Genomic DNA, 13,347 nt, shown 5'->3' with positions numbered 1-13,347 from the left:
TGAATGATTTCCGAGCGCTCCCTCGGCTGAGGGCTCCGCTCCTCAACAAGATTTACTTTAAGACACAGCTGAAGGAAACAGGAAGACTGCACGTCACAGTCTGACTGACGTACCCGGCCCCAGCACCCAATCGCGAGGCGCCTTCGGATTCAAGGGGGCACAGCGAGGCAAGAGAACTTGGGAGGAAAAAAAAATATAAAAGGGGTGGGGGCGAGGGGCTGGGAGGAGAGGTGGGGAGAGGGGCCCCGCGCTCCCCCTCCCGGCCGCCGTCCCCGGCCCCCACCCCCTCCCCGCCCTTGCCGCTGCTGCGGGGCCACTGGCTGGCCGCGCAGGGCCCGAGCGAGCCATCTGCGGGCGCTCTGCAGAGCGGGCGACGGCGCGCGCGGCGCCCGGCTCCGCGCCTCGCACCGGCTCCTCCGGGACGCAGGTCCTTCCTTTTTTTTTTTTTTTTTTTTTTTTTCTTCCTCTTTTTCACTTCCCAGATACAGCTGATTGAGTTCGCCGAGTGGCCGAGCGAGTGAGCGCCCCTCGAACTTGGGTGGAGGAAGGCACGGAAAAGTACAGTGGAGGAAAAGTGGAGGTTTTAGGGGTGGGGGTAGTACATTATAGGGCTTGGGGGGGAGGAGGTTCGCAGATCATTCCACTTTCCAAACGACCTTAAGCAATCTCAAGAATGCGTGTCGCGCTTGCTTGCTTTGAAAAGGGAGGTGGACGGTAAAACCCAGGTAGGTTTGGGATTAAGATTATAGGTGCCAGAGGTTTCACACCGGGTCTGCCGCACCTGATTTTCGAAGCCCAACATTGGCTGAGTCCCAATCCCCTGTCAAACATTTTTAGGAAGAGGAGTATTTGCCCTTGGTCACCTCTAACAATATTATTTGGGTTGTAGGAACAGCAGCCAGGGAAAACCCTGGCACAAATATTATCTCGCGATCACCCCTCACCAACTCACTCACCCCAGAGCGACCACAGAAGGAGGCTCAGTACAGGATTTATTCGGTTTTGACGCCCGGGAAACAAACTTTGAAGTTTATTAGGCAAGACATTTGAGCGCTTACATCTTGGGCTCCAACATCTTGGGCTTGACATTCCTTGGATGAAAAATAAGCAGCCAGGTACCTTTAGAGAGTGAACTCCTGAAGAGTTCCTCCGGGTTTGCAACTCACAAATAAGAAAGAGCGAGCCTCCCGCTGCAGCCGCGGAGTCCCCTTCCCCACCCTGGCACGGTAAACGGCTTTTGATAAAGCAGCCGCGTTTGTGACTTCAAGATCCTCTAACAGCCAGGACTTGCAGGAGCCACGAAGCAGAAGCATTCATACCTAGTCGGTTAGACACTCGTTTTCTAGGTAGACGGGGGTGAGGATTTTTTTGGTGTGGGTTGCTCCATTTGATCAAAGTGGAATCACGTTGCGCGGTGACAGTGGCAACAGCAGGGTATTTTTGCGATCTGTTACGACTACACTAGCCGTCTTCTGTGGCACACGCTCGCCCTTCTGGGACATTTGCAATCTCAGCTTCAAATTCGTGAAAGTGGAAAGAGTCTTAAGACTAGCAAATCTTCCCGGCGAACCCGAATAGTTGTTAGTATGTCCGAGTTTGTGCCCAGTAGGGAACTTTTGGCATGGAATTCAAACAGAAAAGAGGATCTAAAAGAAAATTTCAGGTTGGTGCAGGAGATAAGAGAGAGACTTGTGTGCGCATCCCCAGCGCCTTTTGGCACCCTTTTTCGCCGCCCCCAGAATCCTCCCTCCCTCTGCTAAGCGAACCAGGTGAAGGAGCGCGAACACCGCGCACTCCTTCAGAGATCCGCTATTGTGTCAAGTGCTCTAATCGGGAGTTGACAATTTAAACTGGGAAAAGAAATAGCCCACCAACATGCCCACTAGATACAGGATGGAATAAGACTTCTATTGGTTGGGTCCCTTCGAGGTAAGCGGGTGTATTGAGAGGGGGAGATTTGGGTTCTGAGAATGGAGCGAAGCGCCTTCGGGAGTCCCCTTTCGCGCTATTATTTTCCTTTAAGAACCTTAGTTTGTACGTGTGAGCTAGCGCCAGCCCCCAAGTAAACTGTAGGAGTAAAGGATATATACCCTCCACACTTTAAAACCCATCTGCTCAATTGGACATTAAAGAGGGAGGCGGCGGGGACAGGGCAAAGATTCAGACTATGGAAAGAAGTGGCTTGAACTTGAGCCCACAAGTTTGTGTCCATTGCACCCAGTGCTCAGGGGCACGTTTTGCACACACCACGCCCGAGAACTAGCGGCCGGCAAAGTTCCCCGCGAAGCCCTGTTAGCCCTATGTCACGCGAGGAGGAAGGCAGGTCCAACTCAATGTGGGGGTAAGCCGCTTGGCAAATAAGGAAACTCCCCCACCCCCACCCCCCAGGCTGGGCGGCGGAGGCTCCCGGCTCGCCACGCTCCGCCGCAGCGGTTCGCAGCCGGTGCTGGGGCACAGGAGCGGCTCGTTGGAATAGGAGCGCGCGCCACGCGAGGCGAGCGAGCTCGGTGCGCAGCGCAGCTCCGTGAGCTGTCCACGCCGAGCCCTGTCCCGTCCCCGACTGCCGCGGCGACGTACAGGCCAGGCTCCTGGCAACCTCTGTCTCGCCAGACCTGCGTTACTGTCCCCGGTCTTTCGGGCGGCCCTGGAGCCGGGCGTGAGGCCCAAGCCCCCTATCTCGGCTGCCTCCCGGTCCGTTTTCTGATAGGAGAGACGAGAAGTCGCCTGGATATTGGCTGCCTCTCTGAAACCGGCAGCCAAGCCCAGGGTCAACGTAACCCCTTCCTCCGCCCCATTGCCAACACAGTCCCAATAACCTAAATGTTACCCCACGTGTGGACCGGTCTTCCGATAAACCCTACGCGTGCAGGTTGCATCTGTTTGTTTATCTCGAGGTGATCTGTGGGTTCTGAGTGGAACTCTTGCATTTATCACCCGTGCATCTGGTTCTGCGGTAAACACCCTTCGCCTTGACATTTTCTCGGTGTGTGTCTCCCCTCCTGTTCTTACTTAAAGCCGTTAGGTGGAGGACAGGCGGGAAGACGCAGCGTGTAAGTAATTCAAAACCCTACAAACAAGCGGCCTCAGATCCTAAACAAACCAATTCCGGGAATTTCGACCAGATCTAGTTGAGAGGCAGACGTGGGCGTGGATTTCGGGGAAGGGTGCCTGGGAACCTTCGCGGCTACCCACCCACTTCCCCACCCCCACACCACCCCGGTGAAGGGATGAGAAGGAAAAAGCAGCCCCAGTGCGCAGGACGGCCTGCTGCTGACTGTGTGAAGGCAGATTGACGGACGGCCTCTCCCACTCCCATCCCCTGTGCCCAGTGTGACGCCAAAGCCCACCTGGACTTGCTCCGGGTGGCGGGGGGTTGGGGGCTGGAAAGAGAAATGCCACAAGATCAGTAGCAAGGAGCAGCTGCGGGCGTTTCTCTCCTGGGAACCCCACTGCTCTAAAGCCTCGCGGTGATGTTTGTTTAACCAACCGCTTTCAAAGTAAACAGAAGCGAATCACTCCAAAGAAGTTGAGATAGAGCCCTTAACAAGAATTTGAAGGCAGGGTCGCTCGCAGAAAAAGTAATTTGAAAATAACTAGGTCCACACGTACCCCACCTCACCCCCATAAAAGTCCTCTACTGTTACTTAAAGGAGCAGAAGACGGTCATAAACATATAAATTCGTCGGAAGGACTCATTACCATAAGGTGACCTCAGGGAAGATCACTTTGGCCCCCCGAGTGACACCCGCAGGGAAGCGGGATTGCCAGGGGCTGGAGGGGGGACACACGTCTTGATTCTTACGGAAGTGGGCGAAAACCATCAAAGGCAGGCCAACTCTGGCTTTGCCTCGGGCACCGAACTTCCCAATATCAAGATATTAACAGATGGTGGCGAGCACACGGAGGGCTGTTACTTACATAATCCAGCCACTCAGCCCGGCCGCGCCGAGCCCGGCGCGCGCGCGCGCCTTCTCAAGGGTGCTCTTGCTCCCCGAAATAACTTTCCCTCCCCCAGCCCCACCCAGCTCTTTGAGGGCGAGGGTTTGAAGAGCCCGTGATTTTCGGGGTGGGGGGGGACATGCACTCGCTGTGGTTGCGCTTTATCTTCTTTAGTCACAGGAGTGGAGAAGCTGGAGATCCAAGGGCAGAGAGGCAGAGGGGACGCCTTCGGGGAGAACGGGGCGCTGTCCCTTTGCACGGGGTGGGGGGTGTCATATTATTTACGCAGTGTACCCCCCCGTTCCCACCCCCCTGCGCCCGCCCCCGCGCCGCTGGCTGGGATCAGCATCTCTGGGGCTCCGCTCAAGTACAAAGGCGGCCTGGGGCAGCCGCGGAGAGCTGAGGGCCAGGGTGGGTGTGAATGTGCAGGGACGCCTTTGCGCGCGGGGGCGCAGTGGGCAAAGTTACGCTAAGCTGCAGAGCTGGTGCAGGTTTTTTAAGCGCTCATTCCTGCTCACCGGGAGTCCTTTTTACTGCGTGGCCGTCTGCTGCCTTCACGCCCTCTGCAGCCTCTCCGGAGGCCCTGTCCCTCCTGGAGGGCAGGTGTATCTCCGATTTGGAGTCGGGAGTGGTGTGTATGTTTGTGGAGCCTCTGGCGTGACGGCGACCTGGGCCGCCGACACTTGGCGAGGAACACGCCTGCCTGTGTTGGAAAAGTTTCGGGATGGGCAGGCAGGCAGGCTTGGGAGTCTCCTCTCCGGGCTCTCGGCAGGAATGGGCTTCTTCCCCACGTCTCCCTCTTTCCCCGCTCTGCCTCCCTCGACTGGGTCCCGCACTAGGTGTCGCGGCCTCTCCGGTCTGAGGCAGCGAGCGCGAGATGTCGCGAGGTGGGCGCTGCGCTCCTGGCGAAGGGGGGCGTCCCTCTCTCCTGCGCGACCCTTGAAGATCCAGGCCGCCCTGCCCGCTTGCCAGCTCAGTGCCCGCCCGGAGCCCCGCGGCCCTTGCTTCTTCCCGGGCTGGAGTCAGGCTCCGTTCGCTTGGGCTCGGCGCAAGCCCGCTCGCCCAGGGCAGCCACCTGCTCCCTGCGCACCGCTGGGCCGGGAGGGAGGGACGCGGCCGCCGCCAGACCGGCGCTGCTCCGCGGCCTCCCCTCCCCCGACCGCCGCCTGTTGATGCGGGGGCTATCGTGGCGGCCGCAGGCTGTGCACGGCCTGGACCAAAGAGAGCGGCCCTCTCCTGGGACCGCAAGAGGGGCGGGGACCACTGCAGGGATGGAGCTCTCCCCTGCTGCCCAGCACGTTCCTTTTGTTCATTAATCTAAGGATATTTGGCGGTTACTCCCAGCTTCACTGTATTTGGGGTATCGCGTCGAGGGTGTCTGAGGAGGTGTTCTTCTTCCCAAGGCTTCGGGGACAGGGCACTGCCCACCCGGCATAGGTCTGATTCAGGACGAGGAGCGAGAGAGAAATACACAGATGTAGGCCGGGGACACAGAAGGAAAGGAGAGAGAAGCTCTCGGTTTGGATTTCTTTGGGGGGAGAGAGTAACTCTGGAAAGTTGCATTTTGTTTAAATTAGAGCAAGACAAAGTTGAAAGCCAGATTTCTATAATTTTTCTGGTAATATTTCTTTTATGAAGTATCTAAGTGTCTGTTTGTCATCATTTTGAGATCAAAAGGAAAATCCATATGCTGCATAGTTTTCCGAAATTGCTATTTAAATATGTTTTAAATGTTTTATCCAACGTGGATAGGCTGCCGGGAGGCAAGGCTGGTGACTGCAATGGGGGCGGGCTGGTTTGATGCGTAGCAGTGGTGCCAAAGACCTGCTAATCATCAGCCATCACCAAAGGAACTGTTAGAAAATCAAGATTTCTGGGTCCACCCCAGCTAGACAGTCAGCAGGAGGACCTGGGAGTCTGGGGGTCACACTGCCTCTCCAGTTCCTGCCAGTTACTGATTCTATGTCCGAGGTAGTGTGTTGCTGATGCTGTCGGAGGCTCAGTCCTTTTCATCTGTAGAGTGGGGACAATATGCAAACCATGGGGTTGTGAGAGACTTGTGCAGAAGTAAATTTGTTCAGCCCAAGCTCTGTGCTCAGTACACAGAGGCTGTTTTGTCCACAAACGTGTGCTGTACACAATTGCACTGACATGGTCTCCTATATAGGGTACCCACACCACAACCCCAAATGTTTTTGGTGAAGCTGGCTAGACTGTCATGGGATATACATGTATATGCACATCTTAGCTCACGTGTACTTACCACCATGGGCATTTTATGTGCTCACCCCCTCCACACCTGTGCTCTTTGTAGTCCATAACATATCACTTAGAATCAGCACACCCTGGGAAGGTAGGCTTTCCTAAAACTGTCCATCAGGCCTGCTGGCCTACAGGGGGCACTGACCAGTTTCAAGTCTGCTCCCTTCTCCCTTTGTTGGCCATTTTACTTTCTCTGCTTCCTACATGGCAGGCCTTTCCTATAGAAGCTGCCCAGCCAACCAAGGAAACCATAGGACAAAACGTTCCATTCAAGAGGAAACAACAAAAAGGAAAACAAAAAATAGAGTCAGCATTCCTAGGTAAAACAAAACAAGTGTGTATCATGCACTTTACATGTGTGAATTAACTCCCCCCCGTCCATGTAAAGTACAACGCAGTTCTTCATCAAATTATATTCCAGCCAATGAATGCAAGCACATCCCAAGGTAGTGAAGGGAGGGCCTAGCCAAAGGCGGTGGGGACAAGGGAAAGGAAGACAGGCAGGAAGGTGCCAGGCTGGGACTCTGCAGGGGTGGCAGGGGAGCAATGCTAAGCAAAATAGAGGAGCTGAACAGCAGACACCAGAGCAGGAAGGCAGAAAGCTTTAGAACTGGAGATGGCGGAGTGGCTAATTAAACTCCAGATGGAGTGGTCATTTGTGTTCCTGGGGAGGGAGAAGGGCAGGGACTGCCAGCTCAGGGCATCTGTGGGCCTGGCCCCTAGAGAACGGATCCCCCCCCCCCCGTTAGCTGGGGGTCCCCACTTCTTGAGAGTGTTTGTGGGTATCTTTGGGCAAGTGTGAAAGGTCCCATGCTCTCTGGCTACTCTCTGTATCCAGGTGGGAAATGCGTGTGGCTCTAGGGGACTTAAAGGACATGCCCCGAGACAACCAGAGGCACAAGCTGGGGCTCCGCTGTAGGGAGACAGGTGCACCTTCTGTCTTCCTTCCCCTCCCTGAGCACCTCCTGGTGGGAAGGAGCACTTTTGCTCACACCTGCTGGGGAGGATGCTGTGTGTGTGTGTGTGTGTGCGCGTGTGTGTGTGTGTGTGTGTGTATGTTGGGGGAGGAGTCTGGATGAGTGGGCCATGGTCTGTTAGGGAGTGGGAGTGGGAGAATGGCAGTGGGAGGGAGCCTGCAGGGGGAGGGTGGGGCATGGGGTGTGTGTTTGTGTGTTCCTGGGCCCAGTAAGAGGGTGAGAGCAGCTGGGGAGTGGAGTTGGGGGCGGCAGTGTAGGGTAGGGGTGTCCCATTGCAGGGAGGGGAGGGGATAACTTGGGGAGGGGTCGCAGCAGGAGGGATCAGGAGTGCTTAAGGCCGGGATGTGTGAGTGTCTGTCCCATGCGGGAGTGGGGGAGAAAGCCAGCTAGAGGCAAACCATGGCCACAGCTGCAGTCCAGGTGGAAGGTGACATGTCTCGGCTTTCTCGCCCTGGACTCTCGCTAATCCCGCCTTTGGCCACAGAAGGACTTGGACCCGACAGCGCCGAGGCCCCATAGCCTCGCGAGGGTCACCAGCCCTGGCTTCTCCTGGAGGGCATTGTGTGTGTTGGGGGGCGGGACTGCTGGTGTGACCTTTACAGCCCTGAGGGTCCCTGCCCCAGGCTTAGCCTGAAGAATCCCTGAATCCAGCGCACCTCACGTGCGGAAGTCCCCTGCTGCTCCCCAACAGCACTCCGCATCCCAGCTCCCTCCTTCCTGTGTCCCCACCAGAGACCCAGTGTTGTTCCCTTCACTGCTCCGGGGCTCTCTCTCTAGGCCCAGTTCTCTTCCTCCACAGTCTGGGAGTTCATCCCTCCCTCTCCCCAGGGCGGGAAGGGGTTACCTAACCCAAAGTGCACTCCAGGGACTTGGGGTAGCTCAATCCAGCAGATAATTACTGTTTGCAAGACGTTGCAGGTGGGGACCCTGAGAGAGAGCACGGTGGGCTGGACGATTTGGGTTCTGACCCGACCCACAGCTGTGTGTGACTGAAGCCTCAGCTAGGGTATCTAGAGGAATCTGGAAGAGAGACCCAAGTGTCCCTGGCTCCTCCTTGTACATGCCAAGGCGATCTTTTAGGGAGGAGATGGCTTCATGATGATACAGTGACAGCTGCTCCCAGCACACCCTGAGCACCTCACACTGGGGGAATGGGCACAGCTTTCAGTCCACACTTGCACTTGCTTCCTTCTAAAACACCCACAGTTGTAAGACAAAGCCTCAGTGTAAATACGACCTGTGGAAGCACCCTTACAAATGCACCATCAATTGTAAACCATAGTGATTCCAGGAATCCAGTCAGTCAGGAGAACCGGTGACTCGGTGATGGGAGGAAATAAAGCGTGTTCTGTGTGATTCTCCCAACAGCCCTGAGAATAATAATCCCCGCAAACTGGGTGCCTGGGGTAGCTTCTCCCGATGTCCCACAAGTGGCAGAACCAGCACTGGAACCCCAGTCTCCCCAGGTCTCAGCCAGGACAGTTTCTTCTGGGCTTTGTGACTCTTTGTGGGGGGTAGGGCTATGCTTTGCCAGCCCCATTTCAAGGCCTTGGTCTTACCGTGACCCTTTTACCACCATCCTCCCACCCTCACCCTGGCTCCACTGCCTAAGGCCACGGAAGGTCATTCAATGGGGGGAAAGGTACAAAATAGTGAAATCACATTTTTCAGATTCAAATAATGTCTGGAAAGGGTAAAAACCATGCCTGCCAGGTTTTGCTGTGCACCGCAGGAAGCCGGTGAATTCAAGGTTCCCTGTATGGCTGGAAATAGAATTGTACAAAATAAAGGGGTGGGGGGAGAAAGCGAGGGAAACTAATCCTATTAAACGTGGTAGCATGTTTTTGTGGCACGCAGGGAGAGATTAAGCACAGGAAAGGGGATAAGTACTGCTTCAGTTTCACTAAACTAATGTGACAACTTGTCAGGGGAGATCTTTACAGCTTGTTAGGAGATGACTGGCTGATTCAGAGATGTTTTCTGTCTTTGCCTTTGTGTCCCGCGTGAGTTTTCTTGTTTAAAAATTTCTTTCTTTTCCTGTCTCTTTCTTCCCCACGCTGCTCTGCTTTGCTTTTTAATCCATAGTGTCTCCTTCAAGTCAAAACATTTAGCTGGCTCTAATCAAGATTTGGTTTTGAAGATGGCCCTTGACCTCGGGCTGCCCAGGGAAGTCCCCCAAGGGAACTGCTGTCCACTCCCAACCCCAGGGCTACCCTGAGGCCTGAGAAACCGAGGCTTTGGGGAAGCACTCCCCTTTCAGGGCTCCCTCTTGGGCGGCGCTTCTCCTCCTCTCCCCGCTTTGCTTTTTATCTTCCCTTCTGCCCTGTGTTCTTTCCTTTTACATTTCCATGCTGCTGTGCTTTTTCTTGCCTGTATTTTTGAGTCTTCTCTGTTTTCCTCTCCAATTTCCCTCTTATTATTTACTTTCCTCTCCTGGTCTCTTTCCTATAATTTATTTCCCCTTTTTTAACAGACTCCAATAACCCTCTTATTTGCTTTCCTCCTTTCCTTTCGATAAGACAGTTACAATCATCGAGAAAGATTAGGAATCCTTGATGATCTGCACATGGAAGGAACTCCTGGTGGTGGGGCGGTGGTGTGGGAGGGGCAGGGAACCAAAGGCTGCTCCAAATCCAGAGGAAGCCAGAATTTGCGGCTTGGTCAGTGTCTTTCCGAAGCAGGTGTCCAGCTTGTTGGGAAATGTGGCTGACTGTCCATCTCTCTCCCTGCAGCTTTGGCTTCACCCTCCCCTCCCTCCCCCTCCTCTACTCCAGCTCTCTCCACTGGCTCACCACCAGAGGCAAGAGATGTTGAGTCAATGGAAAAACAACATTGGCCCACATGAAAGGGAGACTGTTTGGAAAAGGAAGGCCCTGCCGAGGTGCAGAGGAAGCCTGTGCATTAACACGGGCCACCTCTTATCTGGGGCAGCTGGACTTGAGCTGCCTGTGCTGATCTCCCCCGGCCCTGCGAGAGAGGCCGTGGGCAGACAGGCGGCCATGGGGAGCAAGGGGCTCCAGCTCACCCAGGGGCATCCCCAGAACTGCAGGAGACACAAAGTCATCCCCCCTCCCCACTTCACTGGACAAGTTGAACCAAGAAACAACATTTCAAGAAGGAAGGGCACACTTCTCCAGGCCTCTGTCTCTGGAGCCACTGCCCCGGGGGCCTGGCCCTGCTAGATTTCAGTGCTTCAAGGAGCCCCCAAGCACTGGAAGACCTGGCCATTCTGAGCTGAGTGTGCATTAGGGAAGGACACACTAAAGTGACCTAAAGGAAAAAGAAGAGAAAGGCATGTTGGTAGGTTTACCCTGGCTCTGAATGGCTTACCGTTAAGTCTTGAGCCAGCTTCTGATGGAAAGATAAGGTAAATCCCTAATCAGTCAATAATTAACATAGCTCCACCGTGGGTCCAGTCAGCCAAATCCTGTTGACAGCCTCAGAGCCCTGCTTTGGAGCGAAGGGTTAGGTGACAAGGGCACTAAAGGCCTGTCTGTCCGGGCTGCCACAGACCCTACTTCCAGAGCCCCTTCAAGGGGGAAAGCTGTGCCTGTGTCTGCCAGCGAAATCTTTTCTTGCTGAGTCCTTAGGATAACTTCTGGAAACCTCACTTTGGGAAATCACAGCTCTGTGTGTGTGTGTGTGTGTGTGTGCACGCGCATGCTCCTACAGAACAGCTTGGAGCTTCATTCTGCTCCAGGTCAATTTGAATCAAATCCCAGATGTGTCCTGATTGTTAGTACATTATTCTTCGTAGACGGCTATATTTTCTGTGCCCTGCCTTGCTCATCCTAGTTTGTAGTTTATTCCTAGTGTCTATAGATTTCACTGTTCCTTGTTTTTCAGAGAAGCACTTTCTGCAGTTTCTGATGAAAGCAGAAATGCTTTGAAATGATAAGCAATCCTACAGCCCTACCAAAGCATGAAAATGATTTTTTAATTTTAAATAAGTAGAAAATTAGAAGACCAATAAATATTTGATTTTGGTACTTTCGTTGGGTCAAGTTGTTTTTTTTACTTCTTACAGAAGCAAATTTTTAGGAAGGTGCACGCAAGTCTTAATTTTTTTAATTAAAATTTTGTCTTTTGTTCTGTACAACATGCAGTGTGTTTCCATGTGCATGTAGTTTTATGTAGAGTTGGTTGTGAAAAAGTTTAATCCATCTGGTTTGTATTTTTCCTGAGGTCAAGTTGTATGTCATAACCATATGCCAATAAATGAACTTTACTTCTAATTTTATCTGCTCAAGCCACTTGAAAAATGTGTTCTTTTAGTCATGTGAGAGACATGGTGATCAAGACTTGAATACATACATCTCTGGATCACATATTTGGCTGCTGGAGTGGGGGAGGTATTTCTCCTGCCTGGGGAAGATGGTTCATCCTCCACACGTCTGTTGGTTCCATGTCTCAGCCTCAGTAATCACCGCCACGCCATTGTTCTCTCCTTGCAGAACCCAGTAGCCTGGGTACTCAATCTTTGGCTGCTTGGGGAAGTTGCCAATGAAGGGAAATTCTGCCAATGATCTGTGACACCCTTTTCAACAAATGTTAATTGAGTGACATTTCTTTTTTCCCCAAATCATCCATCTGTCCTTTCTTATGCAACTTTTCAGTTTCAAAAGGGTAGGAGGCAAGCTTTCTTCAATCATGCATTTGGCCTAAGAAGATGATCTAAGAATTGAGCAATATATAATCTACTGTAGCCTTGCAAGCACATCTAACTATTCACCAGCCCGAACCAACATGATAAATAGAAAATAGACTAACGTGCACCTCTGTTCCTTTTGTCCATTAAAACTTCTGACTTTTATGAACACAGTTGGGAAGTGACTGGATTCAAGGTTCATAGATGCTTTTTAATTGTTTGGGGAGTACAGGTGGGCATGGGAAAGATAAGGGAGAAGCAGTGAGAAACTTTAAAAAATCGTTATTGGATTTGTAGGCAAAAAAATCCAGGACCCAATTATCTTAGTTTTCAGTACTCATTTTTGATAGTTTTAGAACCCCAAAAAGTATCACTTATAATAGTGCTGTTAAGTGAAACAGCATGCATGAGGTTTCTTTGAGATCCTGTAGCCTGGAGAGTAAAATGAGAGTAAAAAAAAAAATGGAACTGACATCTATTTTTAAATGAGCCGAAAGGCAATCATAATTGTGCTAATAGTTGTTTGAGTGTCATACTAATGAGGATCAGAAAATGTAGACCTTGACATTGCCTTTGTTTAGTTATATTCACTATGGGAAAAACGTTGTTTACCCTCAAGAATTTCTGAAGGTAAAGAAAAATCAATCTCCATCAATGAGCAATATTTTGCTCCTCAAGGGATATTGATTTGAACATTGACTTCACAATGGGTGAGTTATTTCCCCCCAGGACCCCTACTATGAATTGTTAGGTGACAAGTATTTTATGAGCCAATAAATAATGTTGTTTCTAGTAGAGAAATTTCATCCAGGAGATTCCAACTTCGGAGTACTGGTTAGTTTAGAGTGTTTCACCAGTTGTATATCCGTGGTAAATATCCCTAAGGAATAAACTCCAAGTTTTAGAAACATTACCCTTCATCTTTAAATGAGGTGCAGCCTTTTCGATGCTTCTGAGGCAGAAGCAGGTGGCAGCTTGCTCCTCTAGGCCCATGACTCACTTGTAGTCACATAAATGCCTACATGATTCCCTCTTCCCTCTTTATGTAATGGTGCAATATTGGTATTTTTAATTTTGGAAATAAACCACATTTTCAGTTTTCCAGAGAAACTACTGTGGGTGGAAATGGGGACCTGACAGAGAATGTAGAATCTTTTTTTTTTTTTTTTTTTTTTTTTTTTTTTTTTACAGGCAGAGTGGACAGTGAGAGAGAGAGACAGAGAGAAAGGTCTTCCTTTGCTGTTGGTTCACCCTCCAATGGCCGCCGCGGCCGGCGCACTGCGGCCGGCGCACCGCGCTGATCCGATGGCAGGAGCCAGGAGCCAGGTGCTTTTCCTGGTCTCCCATAGGGTGCAGGGCCCAAGCACCTGGGCCATCCTCCACTGCACTCCCTGGCCACAGCAGAGGGCTGGCCTGGAAGAGGGGCAACCGGGACAGAATCCGGCGCCCCGACCGGGACTAGAACCCGGTGTGCCGGCGCCGCTAGGCGGAGGATTAGCCTAGTGAGCCACGGCGCCGGCC

At 52.4% G+C, this 13,347-nt stretch overlaps 1 long non-coding RNA gene across 7 annotated transcripts in view; it reads left to right on the top strand.

Annotated features, from left to right (window-relative positions):
- Nucleotides 1-13,347, top strand: part of LOC103350974 (uncharacterized) — a 183,647-nt gene that overhangs the window by 365 nt on the left and 169,935 nt on the right. The gene's annotated exons all lie outside the window — the stretch shown is intronic.

Source organism: Oryctolagus cuniculus, chromosome 13 (assembly GCF_964237555.1).
Source record: "Oryctolagus cuniculus chromosome 13, mOryCun1.1, whole genome shotgun sequence".
Lineage (NCBI taxonomy): Eukaryota > Metazoa > Chordata > Mammalia > Lagomorpha > Leporidae > Oryctolagus > Oryctolagus cuniculus.
This window is presented reverse-complemented; position numbering and strand designations above follow the sequence as displayed.